Consider the following 19,729-nt stretch of genomic DNA (forward strand, 5'->3'; position numbering starts at 1 on the left):
GTCAGTTTAAAATCAGCTGTGCACCTGTGGGCTCAGGGACCAGACCTGTATTCAAATCTGACTGCATCACCTACCAGCAGTGACCTAGGGCAAGTTACCTAACTGTTCGGTGCTTCCTTTTCCTCATGTTTACATTGAGGATCATTAATACTCATCTTGTAAGGTTTGCTTTGAGGTTTGAGTTAATACATGCAAAGTGCTTGGAATAGTATCCTGCATGTAGTAAGTGCTCTGGGTTGGTCAGCTGTTACTAAAGCATTATTACATTGTGAGTCCACATTTTCCCACTGTAGCCCCAAAGATACATAGACGAACTGCCAGGTCTTACAGAAACCCAGGTATTAATATATCTGGATTGGGTGCAGTTGCCCTGTTATTAAAGCAGGGAGGCAAGAGCAATTTGATTTAATTCCCAGTGACCCTTGTTGGCATTTCTGGTCACCACTTCCTTTTCTGAGCGCTCTCAAATCATTACTGAATGATCTGTCCAGAATTTCTTGGCAATTACTAATGGGCTAGCTGGTCCATGACAGGGGGACTCACCCTTTCTAAAAAAGTGGGATGATGCTGCTTTCTTCTCTCCTGGCTTCTGGCCTCTGTAGTGTCAGTCACACCTTCCACTCGGGCTCTCTTGGGGTACAGTTTGCTAGATGTAGAGACTTGGTCTTATTTACCTTGTTATGTTTTTAGTGTGTTTTTTTCTAAGACTTTTTTCCTGTTTGGGTAGCAAAGTGACCCAGGTGCCAGAAGGAACCTGAGATGCTCAGGGGGTCTGACCACCACCCCCTGTCGCCAGCGTGGGCTGTGGCCCCATGCCTGTGCTCCAAGCTCTTGTGTTCAGCAACTCTTGCCCACAGGCACCCTGGGCCTCTCCCATGTTCCAGTGACTCTTAACAGAGAAGGAGAAACCTCTGAGGCCCTGGGACAAGCACCGTGGAGTTCTCGGACACACCACCCTCCTGATGCCAGGCCCAGATGAAGACGGAACATGGTGGGCCAGGTGGACGGCTGGGCAGGGCCTCTGTGACAGGCCCATGCAGCTTGTGGAGTCTGGGCCACAGCCCAGCCAGAGAGGACTTTTATGCTATTTCATTTCTTTAATTTTTTCTAATTCTTAAAACATCCTGGACACAACAGTGTTAAAGACTAGCCTGAGGACAGGAGAGTCACTCATTGTCCCAAGCCCCCAGTGTTGCAGCCACTGTTATTCTTCGGGTGAGGCCTGTGCCTTCAATTACGCCAATTTGGGGTGGCTCATGGCCCCACCATGATCCCGGGGTTGTTGCCGAGATGGAAGGGACAGGCCCAGGTCCTGCAGCTGACACAGGGCATTGAACCTGGGTCTCACTCCTCTGTGCCTCTTCTGGGCCCTGTCACATTTTTTTAAAAAATATTTATTTATTTTCTTTTTGTTCTTTTTTTCTTTTTTGGCTGTGTCTGGTCTTAGTGAGATCTTTCATTGCGGCAGGCGAGATCTTCGTTGCGGCATGTGGGCTTCTCTCTAGTTGTGACGTGCAGGTTTACTCTTCTCTACTTGCAGTGTGCAGGCTCCAGGGCACATGGGCTCTGTAGTTTGTGGCACACGGGCTCTCTCCTTGAGGTGAGCGAGCTCAATAGTTGTGGCTCGCGGGCTTAGTTGCCCGGCGGCATGTGGGATCTTAGTTCCCCGACCAGGGATCGAACCCGCATCCCCTGCATCACAAGGCAGATGCTTTACCACTGGACCACCAGGAAGGTCCCCCCGTCACATTTCTATACAACTTTATTCCTAGCACACAAACCAATGTTTTTAATTTTTTTTTAATGTTTTAAATTACATGCCGGCTGCCATATATATATATATATATATATATATATATATATATATGGCTAAAAAATAACACAAGTGTCCGCTCACTACCTACTGCCTCCAGCCTCATTCCTTAAAGGGAATGGCTGTGAACAGTTTGGGCGTGGGTGTCCTTCTAGTGACTTCTCCTTTGAGCCCTGTTTTCCCTCTGTAAAGTGGAGACAGTGATGCTTGGTCCAAGGGGCTCTGTGAAGGGAAGTGTTGCCAGTTAAATGAGGCAAAGTAAACAGAGCGCCTGGCCTGGGACTTGCATGTAATAGGTGCTCAGGAAATGGCTACTTATTTTTCAGTGGTTACCAATAACTTCTTGTGTGATTGTGCCCCTTCAAGCCTCAATCACCCCCTCTGTCTCCCCAGATTGCAGCCTGGGGTCAAACCCCACTTACTGCCCTCTCACTGGATCCAGAAGAAATTAGTCCCAACCCAAAAAAATTCAGGGGAGAGGTAGAGGAAGGGATGAAACTCCCAGCACTTGATGGCCTACTTGGGACGACTGATCTCAATCAATCTTCAGAATGGGGTACAGTCCCATTTTTTGCAGATGAGGAGACGAGGGTTGGAGTGGGGAAGTAACTTGCCCAAGACCACGTGATTGATGGACAGTAGAACCAGAATGGACGCCAGGCCTGGGTCCTGAACCCAAGTCCCTTCTGCCAAGCCACACTGACTGCAAGCCAATGATTCATAGCTGTGCTCAGGATGGGCCCAAAGGAGGTCTTGGAGATGCTTTTTGAATGAATGAATAGGTGAATGAATGAATCAATGGCTACATTATATATATCATATATACTCTCCATCAGTACAGCTTTGGTTTTCCTTTCACAGCCCTCATTTCATGTGATTTTTTACAATGACCCTATCTGCTGGGAAGCCTCACCTCCATTTCACAGATGGGGAAATAGGGTTGTGTTTTTTTTTGCCCCAGGCCTTAGCCTTAGCATGAGAAGGAGACAGAGCTGGAACTCAAGCCCAAGCTGTCTGAAGTCAGAGGCCATGTGAGCTGTTTCCACTGGCCCCACTGCCCTCTCCACGGTGCCAGGGCCAGCTCTGGGGGACTCCTGAGACTAGCATGGGGCAGGCCTAAACTAAGGGCTCAGTAGATGTTGAAGCACTAGGTGCTTGCATGGATGCCCAGGAAAAAGCATGCAGGATTTGTTTGCTCAGGACCAACTTAATGGTGAGGCTTTGAGACACTTGCCCAAGTCCTCCTGGATGCCCATCCCTAACCCAGCAGGGTTCAGCCTCCCCTGGGCCCTGCATAGGATCCAGATGAAGTTGGTGCCCAGCTCCTTAGCCTCCCTGTGTCTATCCTGGCTCTGGGGGAGAAGAGTTGGAGAAAAGGGTGAGGCTGGCTCAGGCTCTGGGGCATCTGTGAAGGTAGTAGACCAAGGTCAGCATCTAGTGGACCTATTTCCACCTCCTGGGGTTTTGGGGGGACATGACCCTACCCTGGGAAGTAGCTCAGGAAGGCAGATCATCTGGGAGTGGAGCCCTGAGCGGTGGAACACACAGCACCCAGGCTGGGCGACCCGACAGCATCAGCAGGACAGCCATAGCCACGGTTCTGCTCACTGAGTTAGACTAAACCCTGTCCTACCTCTTTGAGTCCACCCAGTGAGATCTGGCCTGATGCTTTACCCAGAGGACTGAAGGGCAAGAGCCTCAGGATGGGTGGTGGCTCCTATCCTCTGTCCCCTGGTCCCCTGGGCTGGTGGCCCACCTAGGGCCCTAAAATGAGGATCTTAGAATCCTCCGCACTGGAGCTGGGAACAGTGGGCTTTGCCTCAGGGCAGGAAGGGGGATGGGGCATGCTCCCCCCCTCTTCCTCTCCCCTTTCCTTCCTTCTTTGTTTCTGTCCTCCACCCCCATTGCCTTCCTCTCACCTAGATCCCTCCCTCTGGCTCTTGCTGAACCCTGCCCCTCAACCCCTCTGAGCCTGCTCCTGAGCTTTGCCACGCCCAAGAAGCTCAGGGAGGAGGGATTGGCCCCCTTCGGGCATCGAGGGACATCTTCTGGGCCGAGACCGTAGGCTTCTAGGCCTCTGGAGTTAAGGGGGTATCTGCCAGCTGCAAAACAGGGAGAGGATCTGGGAGGCAGGAATGGGGTGTGGGGGGCACTGGGCAACTGGGGGGACATCCACAGGAAACAGGAATGAGAAGCTGAGGAGAGGTGCAGGGAATGCACCTTGAGTGCCAGACTAAGGGGCTTGGAACACATTGCCAGGCCAGTGGTTCTCAAAGTAGATGTTATGGAACCCAGAGGGTGCAAGAAGGAGCCTCAGAACTCCTTCAGGGGGTGAAAGGTCGTGAGGAGGAGACCCAGGGATGGACCCAGGGCCCCTGGCTCCACTCCAGCCAGAATGACTCTAATTTCACAATATTTGTGGACTGCGCTTGGGGAGCAGTGAGAGGCATTCCGCAGGGACAAGGGGGTGGACCACACTGGGCTTTAGGAAGTGAGTGCTGGCTACCCGAGAGGAAGAACTGAACTCTGGGAGTCACATGGCCCACAGGCCTCCTGACCTTTTCTCCTCAGACCACCATGAGGTAATTATAATAACCCAATCATCACAATGCTAGCAGGCACCACGCTACGCACACCCACACCGTGTTACTTCATCACATAGGGTGAGTGCGTGTGCACATGGGGAACTCGAGGGCCTGGGAGAGGAAGAGCCTCAAAGCCAGGATTACCAGCCAGCTTCAGGGGCAGAGTCAGGATGCAGACCCAGGGTCTGGCATACCCCGGAGTGCCTGCCCCCTAGGCAGCCCAGAGCAGGTGTGGAGCAGCTGATCCCAGCTGGAGCCTCCTGCAGCTACAGCCCCTTCTACCCACCTGCCCTGCCAACTGTCTCAGCCACACCTGGCAACGACATGCCCTGTGGAAATCTGACCAGCCTTGTGCTGCCCTCCGAGAAGACAGCTGGTACATGGGGGTTGGGAGACAGGTGTGGAGTGGGAAATGGAGCTCTGGCCAGAAAGCAGGAGCAGCTCTGGCAGGGCAGGGAGAGACTAGCAGCCTCCATTTGCTGTGTGACCTTGGGCTCCTTGCCGGGCCTCTCTGGGCTAGGTCTGCTCTTGGCCACTGGAACCTGGAGCTCCAGGATTAACTATATGCAACTTGTGGCTTCCTGGGCTCACCTGCTCATGCCAGGAACAGCACACTGGCGCCCACAGGGGGCCACTGAGTCCTTCACCGCACGGCCAGAGTGCTGGGGGCTGACCTTCAGTATGATCCCAGGTCAGTGTCTTGGCTTCCTCATCAATACGTTGAGAGGGTTGGTGGCTGGCATGCCCTGCAGGCAGCACTTCCCTCCTCCACCTAGGGGCTGGTCACAGCAGCCGTGCACCCCGCCCCCCCAGCCTGCTCCCCCAAGGCCCCAACCCTCCTCAATGGCCATTTTGTGTCTTGCCAGAGGACTGCTGTTTGCTCAGCTGCCCCTGCCCCTGAGACCTCACGATAATGGAATCCTGTCAGCCCCGGGGCTAGGGGGTGAGAAGCCCTCTCCTTCAGTCTGTCTGGGGCATTGTCCTTCCCTTCCTGCCTGGGTCCGGGTGGGAGGCATTTGCAGTCATTTCCTCTCAGACTTGTTTCCCTTTCCAGCCTTTCCAGAAGCTCAGGCCTGAATCCCAGCCTCCAGTCACCCCCAGCCGTGCATTCCCATGCAAGTCCCAGCGGCCCTCCCTCAGTTTCCCACTCTGTAAAGGCTTAACACCCAGTTAGACCGGGGCTCAAATCCCCAGTTCAAATCCTATCACTTACTGGCTTTATGCCATAAGCCTCAGTTTCCTCATCTGAAAAACAGGAGTATATCCTACCAGCCTCATAGGTAATTACAATCATGGGATCTGACAGCCCTGGGCTGCTTTATAGCTGAGTGACTTTGGGTGAGTCACTTGACCTCTTCAAGCTTCAGTTTGGTCCTCTATGGAATGGGGACCTGCCACAGAAGTTCCTGGTGAGAAATCAGGAGAGAGCACACAGACCTGGCACACACTAGGTGCTCAATAAGTGCTGGCTTTGCAAAACCACTCAGGAATAATGGGGTCAGATGGCCACACATCCCATTGTCCCCACAAACAAAACTGATGAGGTTCCTAGGCAGGTTCCCCTCCCCCAGGCCCCAAGTGGGTCTCTCCACCTTTGCCCATTTTTAAGGTTTTCTTAATGATTTTATGTTTGAAGTGTGTTTCGTAATTTCCAGATGTGTGGGGATTTTCTAGTTATCCTTTATGTAATTGATTTCTAGATTGAGTGCATGCTCAGAATGATCTCAGTCCCTCACTTTGTGGCCCAGTATGTGGTCATTTTTTTGCAGATGTTGCATTGTCCTTGCAAAGGCAGTGCCTTCTGGAAGTGTGGCTGCTGCGTTCCAGATGGTTCCATTAGATCAGCTTTCTTAATCTTGTTTAATCTTCTAGATTCTCACTGATTTTTTTTTCCCTGCCTTTTCTATAAATTACTGAGGAAAATATGTTACAGTCTCCCGTTATGACTGTGAAGTTTGTCTTGTCTCTCCTTGTATTTCGTCTACTACTTGTGTTATATATTTTGAAGTTACTTTATTAGGTGCATATCGTTTTTAAATTGCTAATTTTATGGACAAATCAAACCTCTTGTCATTATAAAATGTCATTATTTCTAGTAGTGATTTTGGCCTTCAAGTGTGTTTTGTCTGCTGTTGATATAGCTATGCCGGTTTTCTTTTGGTTGTTATTTTCATGGTGTATCTTTATTTTTGACCTTGCTATATCCTTTGTTCTTAGAGGTGACTCTTAGTTGGATCATCTAGTCCATTCACACTTAATGTAATTCCCGAGTTACTTGGGTATTTAAATCCACCTTCTTCTTTTGTGCCTTCTATTTTTCTTGTTTTGTTATACATTTCCTTTTTCTCTCCTTTCTTATCTTACTCCGATTATCTATTTTTCCTTCTAATCATTTGGAAAGTTTGCACTTTTAGTGGTTGCCCTAAAAATTACAGCCCGTGCTCTTAACTTTTTGAAATCTGAAGTCTTTCCCCACATATCCATCACCTAAGTAGGTAAGGACTGTATGTCCCACTTATGTCGACACTTACTCCCGCTTTCCAGTTATTTTGAAATCCCCCTCTCAACCAAGTATTTATTTTGAACAATAAGGCTCACAGAAAATGTCCAAGTGTATTCAATGAGTATCAATTTATCTTCCACCTAGAATCACCATTAGCTAAGCTCTGGTTACATTTCTTTCATCTATCTATGCTGTTTTTCTGAGTCTTTGGATAATCAGTTGTAGACTTGTCACTGTTTTTAATAACTTTTTTTTTTAATGCTTTATCTACCTAGGATGATATAGTCTCAGAAAATCTCATTTTTTTCAAAGTGAAAATTATTTACTTTTTTGTGATTATAAAAGTTATCCATGTACAATTAAAAAAATACTAGACAGTAAGAAAGATATAAAGAAAAAAGTAAAAATCACCTGAAATCCTACTCCCTAAAGATGTTAGCATAGACATATATGTGGACAAGGATCCTGTTTCCCAATTTCCAAGTTGTATCTATGGGATCTGGGCTGCTTGTTCACCTCTCTGGACCTCAGTTTCCCTGGATATGAATTGGGGATGTGATGGTCTGTCTTATGTGTCAACTTGGCTAGGCTGTAACACCAAACTCTAATCTAGTTATGGCTTTGAAGGTGTGTTGTAGATGTGGTTAACACTGACTTCTACAATTAGTTGACTTTAAGTCGCTGAAGATTACCTTCAATGACATGGGTGTTCCTCCTTCAATCAGTTGAAGGTCTTAAGAGCAAAATACATTTCCAGAGAAGAAATTCTGCCTCAAAACTGCAACATCAAATTCTACCTGAGTTACCAGCCTGCCAGCCTACCAGCCTGCCCTACGAATTTCAATTGCATGAACAAATTCCTTAAAAAGATACAGATATAGGGCTTCCCTGGTGGCGCAGTGGTTAAGAATCTGCCTGCCAATGCAAGGGACATGGGTTCGAGCCTTGGCCTGGGAAGATCCCACATGCCGCGGAGCAACTAAGCCCGTGCGCTACAACTACTGAGCCTGAGCTCTAGAGCCCACAAGCCACAACTACTGAGCCCACGTGCCACAACTACTGAAGCCTGCGTGCCTAGAGCCCGTGCTCCACAACGAGAAGCCACGACAATGAGAAGCCCATGCACCACAATGAAGAGTAGCCCCCGCTCACCACAACTAAAGAAAGCTTGTGCACAGCAACAAAGACCCAACACAGCCAAAAATGAATAATTAAATAATTAAATAAATATATATTTTAAAAAGATACAGATATAGATATAGACATAGGCATAGGCATAGGCATAGACATAGATGTAGATTATCCTATTGGTTCTGTTTCTCTGAAGAACCACGACTGATATGGGGGTAATGGGGTAATATTTGTTATCCATGATCCCATCTAGGGGAGGCAGGGCAGGGCTCATCTCAGCTGTTGGAAAGCTGTCCAAGGTCACCTGAGAGAGGCAGAGCTCAGGCCTATAAACACCTAAAGCAGTGCTCTTTCCACAAAGACAGTGTGGTTCCTGCATAAGGAACAGCTAGTATCAGTCTGCCCTGGTTGGACCCTCCACTGCGTGATGCTGGGTGAGATATGGGATGTCCCTGAGCCTAGGAATGGGATCATGGAGCCCACCTCACAGGGTCATTGTTCATTTTCTTTTTAAAATAATTAATTAATTTTTGGCTGCGTTGGGTCGTTGTTGCTGCATGTGGGCTTTCTCTAGTTGCGGCGAGCGGGGGCTACTCTTCGTTGCGGTGTGCGGGCTTCTCACTGCGGTGGCTTCTCTTGTTGCGGAGCACAGGCTCTAGGTGCGCAGGCTTCAGCAGTTGTGGCATGCGGGCTCTAGAGCGCAGGCTCAGTAGTTAGGGCGCACCGGGTTTAGTTGCTCCACAGCATGTGGGATTTTCCCAGACCAGGGCTTGAAACTGTGTCTCCTGCACTGGCAGGCGGATTCTTAACCACTGCGCCACCAGAGAAGCCCCCATTGTTCGTTCTCAATGCAAGCGAGAGCTTAGTTCAGTGCGTGACACACAGAAAGTGCAAAACTATTGTTGTTATTAATAAAAGTCTACAGAATGCATCCCCCCAGAGGACAGAGCCTGACTGTGTGCCAAGCCCCTACAGGGCTCCTGTGACTGGAGGTCATGGTCTCAGAGCTGGGAGGGCAGTGAGGCTACAGGCAGAACTCCCAGCACAGAGAGACCCACAGCTTAGGCCCTAGGGAGGAAGGTGTGATGATCCTGACCAGCTGGGGGGAGAAAGGGCCCTGGGCGAGTCTCAGGAAGTAGTTTGCAGGGCGTGGGGAGTGTACAGAAGGCACTTGGAGGACAGCCTCACCCACAGGGCCCCTCTCCAGTGCCCACTGGCATCAGGACCAATCCCACAACTAGGCTGGGAAATCTTCTTCCCCATTTAGGACCCGAGGGAAACCATCCAGGTCTCAGCCTGCGGAGGGAGCAGCGGAGGGAAGCCCAAGATACTGTAACGCCAGGCTTGAGGGTCCTGCACCCTCTGCCACCTGCCTGTGGGCTGTCTCAGATGCAGTCAGGTGGATCAGTCACTAGCTTCTCCCCACACCTGACCAGGCTTCCAGGTTGTATTAACAACCCTGTAATTGAGTCCCTACCATGCGCGTGCAGTGGAGCACACAAGTGTGCCTTGAGTCATTCAGTACATCATTGGCTCCACTTAACAGATGAGGAAGTGCAGCTCAGACAGGCAGGGACCTGCCTGAGCTTGTGGCCAGATTGGAACCATGCCCCCCTCCCACCCACAGGCTCAGATTCCAGGCTGCCACACCCCACCCCACCCTTGGCCTTGGCAGTCTGCCCCCCTAGTCCAGTCCCTCAAGCTTACAACTGACATCCTCCCAGCCCATTCCACTCCTAGAATTCCCTGCTGCCAGCTTCCAGCCTCAGCATCCAAACAAGATGCCTTCCAGCCCCTCCGTGGTTCCGTGTCCTGTGCCCATCCCGTGCCACTCACCAAGGCATTTACAGTGCCCCGGGGCTGCTGGCCACCCTTGCTCTAGAAACTGTTAAATGGTATGGCTTTGCCTCTTTTCTCACTAATTTAATCCTTAAACCTTCTCAGGCAACTTTTCCAGAGTGTGAGCCTCCCAGAAGGGCTTTGGGATAATAAATATAATTGCTAACAATTCGTTGAACATTCACTAATTGCCAGGTACTGTGCTAACTGTTTTCCTTGCATCGTCTCATCTAATCTGCTCATCAGTGCTCTGAGGTAGGGTCTAGTATTATTCCCATTTTACAGGTGGGGAAACTGAGGCTCAGGGAGGTGAAAGGGCACTGCCCAAAGACACAGTAACAGTAATATCCCATATTTACTGGGCACTTAGTCTGTGTCAGACACTGTTCCAAGGGCTTTATACATACTGTGTCATTTAATGCTCTCCACAGCCTGTGAGGTCAGAACCATTCTAATCCTCATGTGAGAGGTAAGGAAATTAAAGTGCACAGGGCAATGAGTTGCCCATGGCCACATGGCTGAGAAGTGGTCGAGACTGGGTTCTAATCCAGGGTCTGGCTCCACAGCCCACACTCAAGTCTTGTGGACTTTTAGGAGGTAGAGGTGGGATTTGAACGCAGGACCTACTACATGCAGGCCCCAGTTCTTCCTTAGCCTCCCCTGGGAGGCAAGGAATCATCCAAAGCCAGGCGTCAGACCATGGGACGGCTCCTAGCACATCAGGGCAAAAACCGCAGCTCGGAAGCAGGCTAACTCCCAGGCAGGCTCAGAGCTCAGCCGAGTCCAAGGAAGTGGCTTTGGCCGGGGCCTCTAATGTGGTGGGGGACTCCCCAAGGGCCGGTCTGGGGCAGGGCCTGGACTCCCCAGATGACCTGGGAATTGGCAGGCATTCATGCCAACTGAGAGCTTTGCAGTAATTACTATTTCCTGCCTCCAAGGGCTTCCAAGTTCTTACACTTAAATATTTTTAGCAGATGAGCCGTGCAACCTTCTTAAAAAATATTCTTAAACATAAAATTCAGAAACATATATTCAGAGATGACTTCTCTTTATGTAATCTCCATGCTCTCTAGAAGTTACTAACAAAGTCCAATGTTGATCGCCCAAGCCCCCTTTGAGAGAAAACTTAATGAAATGTGCCATCAGAACAGTTAAGAGCATGGGCTCCAGCGTGAGACAGACGTATCCCACCAGCTGTGTGTCCCTAGACAAGTCACTTCACCTCTCTGAGCCTGGGGAGACATGCAATACCTGGGTAGCAGGTGCTCTTATTATCACCAGGAGTGAAAGAGATGCCCAATAACCCAGTGCGCCCAAGTAAACTGCATCTTGGGCTGGGCCATTTGCAAGGTGATGAGCCGTATCCTGGTGACCAGACTGTTTTCCTGGAAGGATGGGTGCCCTTGGCCCTATCTGTGCCTGGGCCTTAGCTGGGCCTCCCTTCCTTCCACTTCTTCACACTGAGGCAATGCCCAGCTGGCAGTACCCCACCCAGGCTGCACAGAGGCAGGGTATGACAGCATCTGTCACCATGGCATGGAGCTAGCAAGCCTGAAGCACTGGTGGAGCCATTGCATGTCCTGGGGCCAGGGTCCTCGGAGCCCAAGAGGCAGGAGATGGGACGGGGTGGAGGCTGGCATGGGGCCCACATCTCCTTCTCCCCAGCACCTACCTCATCTCAGTGATGGTAACTCTTTCCATCTCTTGTGTCAGCCAGAATCCAGGGGTTGTCCTCTCTGTCCCTTGGCTCTCACACCTAGGCATCCCCCAAGTCTCTCCACTCTATGGCTGGACTCTGCAATTGTTCTCTCAGGTGGCCATGACAGCTCGACAGCTCAGGCTGGGGAGTGTGAACAACAGAAATCTACTTTCTCACTGTCTGGAGGCTGGAAGTCTGAGATCAAGGTGTCGCAGGGTTGATTCCTTCTGAGGCTTCTCTCCTTGGCTTGTAGGTAGCTGCCTTCTCCCTATGTTGTTACATGGTCCCCCGTGTTCTTGTCTTGTCCTAATCTCTTCTTATGGGGACACCAGTGGATATTGGGTTAGGGCCCATTCTAATGACCTCATCTTACCTAATGACCTTTAAAGGCCCTATCCCCAAATACAGTCACCTTCTGAGGCACTGGGAATTAAAACTTCAGCATCTGAATTTTGAGGGGACACAATTCAGCCCCAACAGACTGTCTTGAATCCTCCACCTTCCCTGTGCTCACAGCCCCTGCGAGGCCCAGCCACACCACTGTGCTCTGACTACTGTGTTGACTCTCTCTACTCACCCTCCAGCCCACCTTCCCGCTGCAGGCACCCTGATCTGATCATGTCATTCTCCTGTTGAAAACTTGCCCTGGCCTCCACCAGCTTCCCCAGTCTCAGTTCAGTCTTACCGCCCCCATGCCCAATACCCATCGCACCAAAACCAGCAGCTAGCAATTTACAAAGGCTACCCTGCCTAGGGAATCTCCCTGGGGACAGGCACCAGATCTGATCCATCTCTATACTCCCCACACTCGGGATGGACCAGGCACAGAAGCAGACACCAGTGAACAGATGAGTGAATGAACAAATGAGTGAATGAACGCTTCATCACATACAAGTTATTAATCTGGGCATTTCTTTGAGAATAGGTTCCAATTCTTTATTATAAGAGCCAGATGTTTCGAATCTCCCAAATTCCCGCATTTGGAGAAAAAGAAAAGTAAAACACAAACACCTGTATAATTTTCTCATGGAAATTTACCTTTTTGCCTCACTTTTATTCCTGAGCCCAGCACAGCCTTTGGGCCTTTGTAACAAATTCATACCTATCCCCTGGAGGATAGGAAGAGGTTATCAAAGAGGATGCCCCTGCTTCGGGGTCAGGGGAAGGAGGGAGGGAAAATAAAACAAGAGAAGAAGAAATTCTTAGCACTCCATGGGTTCCTTCCACATCCAAATAGTTGAAAATGACGTTTTCTTTGTTAAAAAAATAAATAAATAAAAGTTTTGTTTTTGTAAAAATGACCCAGCCCCTTGTAAGATTGAAAAAGATTTAAACGACCCAGAAAAGGACAGAGGGGAAAATAAAATTACTCCATTATCACACCTTCCAGCTACTTACACCAGTGTGTTCATTTGTATAGTCATCAAGCTACGCCTAAGATGTCGGCACTCTGCTGTGTGGGTTATGTTTTAACAAAATATCTCACCGCTCAGAGAAGACTCTTGATATCATCTTCCAGACCTCACATCTGCTTCTTGTAACATACTGACATATCTGTCTAGCCAGTAACTGTTTACCGGGTACCTACTCTGTGCCAGACTCTGACTGGGTTCTGGGGATAAAGGGTGGAGCTGCCTCCGCGGGACAGATTTTAATCAAATATAATGACACACGTAATTAATTAATTGCAACTACGGCCAGAGCTACAAAGAGGGTGCTGGTTCTTTGACCTAGCCAGTGAGGACGGGGGTGCTTTCTGGAGGAGGTGCCCAGCTGATGTGAAGGAAGAGGAGGCGTAAACCTGGAGAGATTGAGAAAGGCGTGCCAGGCAGAGGGCAAGGCCTGTGGGGAAGGAATCCCGATGTGGCCACCGTGGCTGGCTGCCTGTTCCCCTTCCTCCATCGCTGCAGAGACTGGGTTTTGTTCTGGCATCTACCCCTCCGGTCACTAAGTTACTATTTTACTCAGGTAAATCCTGATGAGTCTAAACTGATCACGGTGGTCCTCAGCCCCTTGCCAGTAGTTGGGTACGGCCAGGCCGTGTGCTCCAGCTCTGATGATGAGGAGGGAAGGAACTTCAGAAGAACTTCTGAGAAGGACCAAGTCAATCCCTTTTCTGCCTCTGGACGTTGATGGTGAAGGTGTGATCCAGAACTGCAGCAGCCATCTTGCACCCTTGAGGATGAGACAAGATGAGAGGGCAGCCAAGCAAAAAAGGCAAGAATCTGAGTCCTTACTGATGTCACTGAGCCTTTGAATAAACAGTCCTGGACTGCCATGCCCAGGACTTCTCGTTATACAAGGAAAACAAGTCCCCATGTTGTTGAAGTGATTTTGAGTTGGGTTTTCAGGGGTGTCGATCTGGTTGGAAGTGAAGCAGGAAGGGTTTATCCCACAGTGATTATGTAACGAGATGAGCACATTGTTTTTACCTGGACTGTGGGCTTCCTAGGGTGGGAGTGGGGGCTGGTGGAGTTGATGGTGGGGGGGCGGCTAGAGCTTTATCCTTTGGTGCCACTAAAGCCTGTTAAAGGGAGTAGCCTCTAACTCAAGAGGCTACTGGAACTTGAACTCAGAGTAATGTAAAGAGAAGCAGGAGAAGCAGGTACACATCTATGTATTCGGAAGCCACGTGTCAGCCCCAGCCGTCCCCAAGTTGTCCAGGCACTCTTCAACATTCAACTAATTGCAGCTCCTCTTTCCATGCACTGAGGGAAATGCCCCCTCCAATAGTCCTCTGGATCCCTGGGGGAATAGATTCTCTACTGTGTCACTGGCTTCCTAATCACTGCTTTGGATTTGTCAATTTCTCCCTGTCAAAATCTGTTTTACTGAAGCATTATTCACATACTGTAACATTCATCCTTTTAAAGCATACAATTCGCTGGCTTTTAGTATATTCACAAGGTTGTGGGACCGTCATCACTATCTTATTCTAGAATATTTTTGGTCACCCTATAAAGAAATCCCATACCCATTAGCTGTCACTCCCCTGTCCCCCTCTCTTTAGGCCCTGGCAAACACTGATCTTTCTGTCTCTATGGATTTGCCTATTCTGACATTTCATATAAATGGAATCATACAACATGTGGCCTTTTGTGACTGGCCTTCCTCTCACGCCAAGCATCCCATCAGATAATATTCTAAACAAGTGCAAGAGCTACTGTAATCACCTCTTGTTACAAACGGCACTTTCCCCCCTTGCTATATGTACATAAAACTTTACAGAAGTAAAACCATACTATACATGTGGGTTTTTAATTTTTTTATTTCAATCCAGTGTCAAGGACATCTTTCTTTGTCAGTACAAATCTGCATAACCCTTTTTATTGTCTGCAGAATAAATTACATGGTTAAAAAATTATGTCTGGCTCAAGCTCAGTGCTCAGGCCCAGGAGGAAGGCTAGTCCCCTCCAGATGGGTCTTTACCACACGTCCAGCTTTCCGCTGAGTGTAAACAATGAGATGACAGCTTTGTGTGTACATTTCTTTAACGTCCTAGACATGGGACTGTGGGCTAAAGGGTATGCATGTTTACTTTTTTTTAATATTCTGCCAAACTGTTCTCTGGAAAGGTCAGATCAGATAGGCTGGCCACTGCAGTGAAGCACTGTGGCCTCTGGACTCCAGCTACTTGGATTTTAATCCCTACTCTGTGCTCATTATTGGTAGGACTTTAACTTATCTGTGCCTCAGTTTCCTTATCTGTATAATGAAAGTACCAATCTCATCAGTTTGTTGTGACAATTAAATTAGTGTAATACATATAAAGCAGTGGTTCTCAACTGGGGTGACTTTGCCCGCCCCCCAAGGGGATGTTTGGCAATGTCTGGAGAGATTTTTGGTTGTCACGACTGGGGTGGGGTGCTACTAACATCTGGTGGGTAGAGGTCAGGGATGCTGCTGAACATCCTACATGCACAGGGCAGTGCTCCCCACCCCAACGAAGAATGATCCAGTCCCAAATGTCAACAGTGCTGAGGTTGAAAAATCCCAGTGTAAAGGGCCTGGTCCAGAATAAGTTCTCATTGATGTTGGCTGTCGTTATGCTTCCACTAGCAGAGCATGAGAATGTTCGTTTCCCATACTCTGGCCAACTGTTTTAAGTCCAACAAAGGAGCATTTCCTTATACCCTTATGGGCCTGACTTCCTGGGATTGGCCTCTAATCTGGCTGTGGGTTTCCAGGGGACTGGCTGGCAGTTGGGTCCAGCTAAGGAATGTTTGACCTTGTGAGCAAGAGCTTCAGAGTTCCTGGAATTAGCTGACTCTATGTGTTTGTCTTTGCATTTGTAGAGGCTGGGACATATGGTGGATAAAGTGTGGATTTTGAAGTCAGGTCTGGATTCAGATCCCAACTTGACTGCTTCCTAGGTATAAGAACAAATGACTCCCTAAACCCCAGGTTTCCCCATCTGTAAAATGGGATTATTGGGAGAATTAAATAAGATAATGGAACACCATGCCTCGTTCTTAGTCAGTGCTCAATCAATAGCAGGTGCAGTTTATTCAGTGATCACCCCATCCAGGCCCTTTGCTAAGACTTTTCATAATTATTCAACTTAATGGTAACTACTGCCATAGTCATCGTTATAATCACAGTAAGGTCAAGACCCTGTGTCTATCTATCCAGGTACAAGGGGAAGTCACTTGTTAAGCTTCCAGCCAACATTCCACAAATATCTGCTGAGCATTGATACGCTCCAGACCAGGTGCTGGGCTCTGGCAGATACAAGGTTCTCCTGATTCTCTCCCATCCATATTAAAGAAATAACACAAACAAGATGTCAGGGAAAAGACCAGACATATTAGCTTTCACTATACATGTAACTGGGTTAATTTCCTTTATTAAACCAAAAACAAGAAGACAAGCTGAAAAAAGTGCGGAAAAGAAAATTTAGTTACATGTTATTTATAAGAGAACTAAAACAAGCTATGGAAAGAAGTAAAAATCTCTAATGAAGTAGCTCTGTATTTATAAATTATTGAATTATGTTTCAAATGAATAACAAACCACACTGAAGTGAAAAAAAGGGCTAATTTAAGTAACTATTTTTTGGTCATCCTTGTGCAGGAGCCATGCTAATCTTCTCTGTATCACTCCAGTTTTAGTATCTGTACTGCAAGCACCCCAAGTAGCTTTTGAACACAGAACTTTGATATATACGCTCAATCTAAAGATAAAAAGAATTGCAAACAAATGCTGAACTCTACCTAATGGGCTTGTTTTTCATAGTAACTAATTATGAAACTAGTCTCTGTGCATTGGCGGACTGAGTAAAAGGTGAAATGTATTGAGGATGTTGAGAGGCAGGTTTCTCACTGTTGTAGAAGGAACATACAAATAGGAAATGGGGAAGGCCAGGAAGAACGCTGTGGTATCGGATGGGAACTGGAGGCATCAGTATGAACTCTTGGATTCATATTTATACGTGTATGTGTTTCCTAGTTCTATCCACTGAGAGGACCTAGAAGCAATGATACCCTGCGAACAGTGAGCCCAACTGTGCCCAGCTCCTTGCTTCTAACTACCACAATACCATCCTCCCCTGGGGAAACCAGAGCTGCTAGAAGAAATGGCTGGTTCCTGGGCAAGGCCAGAGAAAATATAGGATGAGCCTAGAGCATCCTTTTGTGTCAGAAAATAAGGAAGTGCTCAACGAATAAGAGAGACACATCAAAAGGACATAGCAGCCACCTTGAATGAGCTCTCACTGGCCAAATCTGGAACAATTTGGTTATCAAGTAAATAATAATAGTAATGAATTTTAAAATTTATTTATTTTTGGCTGCGTTGGGTCTTTCTTGCTGCACGTGGGCTTTCTTTTGTGGAGCACAGGCTCTAGGCGTGCGGGCTTCAGTAGTTGTGGCACACGGGCTTAGTTGCTCCACGGCATGTGGGATCTTCCCGGACCAGGGAGCGAACCCATGTCCTCGGCATTAACAGGCGGTTTCTTAACCACTGGGCTCCCAGGGAAGTCCCAATAATAGTAATGAATTATAACCCATTGAATAAGATAAGAATTCATGTGCCCATCAACCACTGTATGTATGTATACTGTAAGCTCTTCTTTCAGTAGAACGCTGACTCATAATAATAGAAAATTTTAAGTCACAATTTTGCAATCATCAGAGAAATAATTAATGTAGATAAAGATCAAGATGCTAAAATTAGAGGGTGAAAACTTGATGAGAAATAAAATATTTATATAGCATCAAAGTACTCCCATGCAAATTACTTATTATTTATAAAGAGAAAATAGGGATCGTACAGTAGATAAAACTGGTGGACACCACCTTAACCAAGTGATCAAAGTAACCGTCACCAGTAATAAGGCAAATTGACATCAAGTGCTTCTTAATATGATGTATGGAGAAAGACATAGTATCATTTCTGTGGTATCTCTGCCCCAAATGCATAGCCTGAATCTAATCATGAGGAAGTCTCTGAAAAATGAAAATCGAGGAATATTTTACAAAATAAATGACCTGTACTCTTCAAAAATGGCAATGTCATGGCAGACAAGGGAAGGCTAGGGAACCGTTCTAGAGTTAAGGGAGACTTAAATGTGATGTGTTATTCTGGATTAGAACCTGAACTGGAAGAAAAATGCTCTAAGCTTCACCAAATTTGTATAAGACCTGTAGATGAGATATCATTTTATGTCATCTCTAAATTTCCTGATTTTGCTAATTGTACTGTGGTTATCTGAACGTTCATGTTCTTAGGCAATGTACACTGAGGTATTTAGGGGAAAAGGGGCATCATATTTGCAACTTACCCTCAAGTGTTCAGAAAAAAGCTGTACATAGAATGATAAAGCTAATGTCACAAGATGTGAATAATTGGTGAATCAAGGGGAAGAGTATTTAGGAGGTATTTGTGCTACTCTTCTAATTTTTCTATAACTTTGTCATTATTTCAAAGTAAAAAGTTAAACAGAAAAAAAGAAAGAAAGAAAAAAAACCTGTTTGGATTCTTTTCTTTAAAGAAGCTATTTTCCCTCAAGGAACTCATTCATATGCTTGCCTCTTCAGCAAGTCTAGACTCTTCCTTAGCATTTTAGTCGACATCCCAAACTTTTAGAAACAAATGGAGATTTGTTTATGAGTTCCTCATTCCTCAGCCATGTGGCACTGGTTATGCTCCCTGATCATCAGCCCTTCCTGTCTGGCTCATTGACGGTGTCCACTGAACACTTTTGCATTGCGCCATCTCTGAATCCCCAAGGCTCATCTCTGTACCTGGCCAGAGCGGTAGCATAGGGTAGGAGTTTGTGAAACTGAAAGACGGAAATATCTGATTGTCTTCAGGGGAATAGCAAGAGTTGGAACTGAGAGGGAATGAGGAGGAACCCCACTGGCCTTCTGTGGAGCAAGGGCCCTCATACATGCCTGGACCCTGGACTAGAAAGCTTTGGACGCAGCGGTGCCTGGAAGCCTCTACCCTGTGTCTGGCTGCCAAGGAGATTTGTCTTGGAATGGGCAATCAGGAGACAGAGCAGTGTAAATTCCCCTCTGCAGGGGCGACTCCGGACTAATCCCATCAGTGTGGTTAAGGGTGAGCAGGTGACAGCTTTGCTAAACTGCACTTCAGGGTCCATTGGAAGTTTACCAGCTCCCTCTGGTTTGTTAAACTCACTGGTGGTAAATGAAGTGAACTCTCTGGCTACCCCTCTGATCTTGTGAGTCTGGGCACAGGGCTTTGGGTTTGACTTTCCAAGCTGCCTCGGATCCTCACATCTTGGTTCTTGAAGGCCCTCAGATCGATGGGGCTTGAGGTTGAGATATTTGGAAGTGAGGGGCCATGGATGAGTCTGAGAAGGTGAATGGAGGCCTTAAAAGCCACCCCTGGGATCCTCAGAGCAATGGGAGGAGCCATGGGACAGTGACAGGTAATGGAGCGAAATGGCCAGATTTTCATTTTAGAAAATTCACTCTAGAAGCTAAAGCTGAAGATCAGAGGGTAGGAAGGGACAGCAAGCAGAAAGATCAACGTAGAGGCTGTTACACAAATCCAGGCAAAAGCTGGAATGAGAAGTATTATTTAGACCTTGTTCTATAACAGAAACGGCAAACGTAGCATATATCTCACCACCCAAACTTCTTGTTCTCATGGCAAACATTGCTGATCCCTCACTGTCCTCCCTTGTCCTGGGC

At 47.6% G+C, this 19,729-nt stretch overlaps 1 non-coding gene across 1 annotated transcript; it reads right to left on the reverse strand.

Annotated features, from left to right (window-relative positions):
• Nucleotides 1-16,595: 16,595 nt before the first annotated feature.
• LOC116756240 lies at nucleotides 16,596-16,699 on the reverse strand. Its single transcript, XR_004350605.1, has one exon. It is a non-coding gene; the product is annotated as a U6 spliceosomal RNA (small nuclear RNA).
• Nucleotides 16,700-19,729: the final 3,030 nt, after the last annotated feature.

The sequence above is a fragment of the Phocoena sinus genome, chromosome 6 (genome assembly GCF_008692025.1).
Source record: "Phocoena sinus isolate mPhoSin1 chromosome 6, mPhoSin1.pri, whole genome shotgun sequence".
NCBI classification, from domain to species: domain Eukaryota; kingdom Metazoa; phylum Chordata; class Mammalia; order Artiodactyla; family Phocoenidae; genus Phocoena; species Phocoena sinus.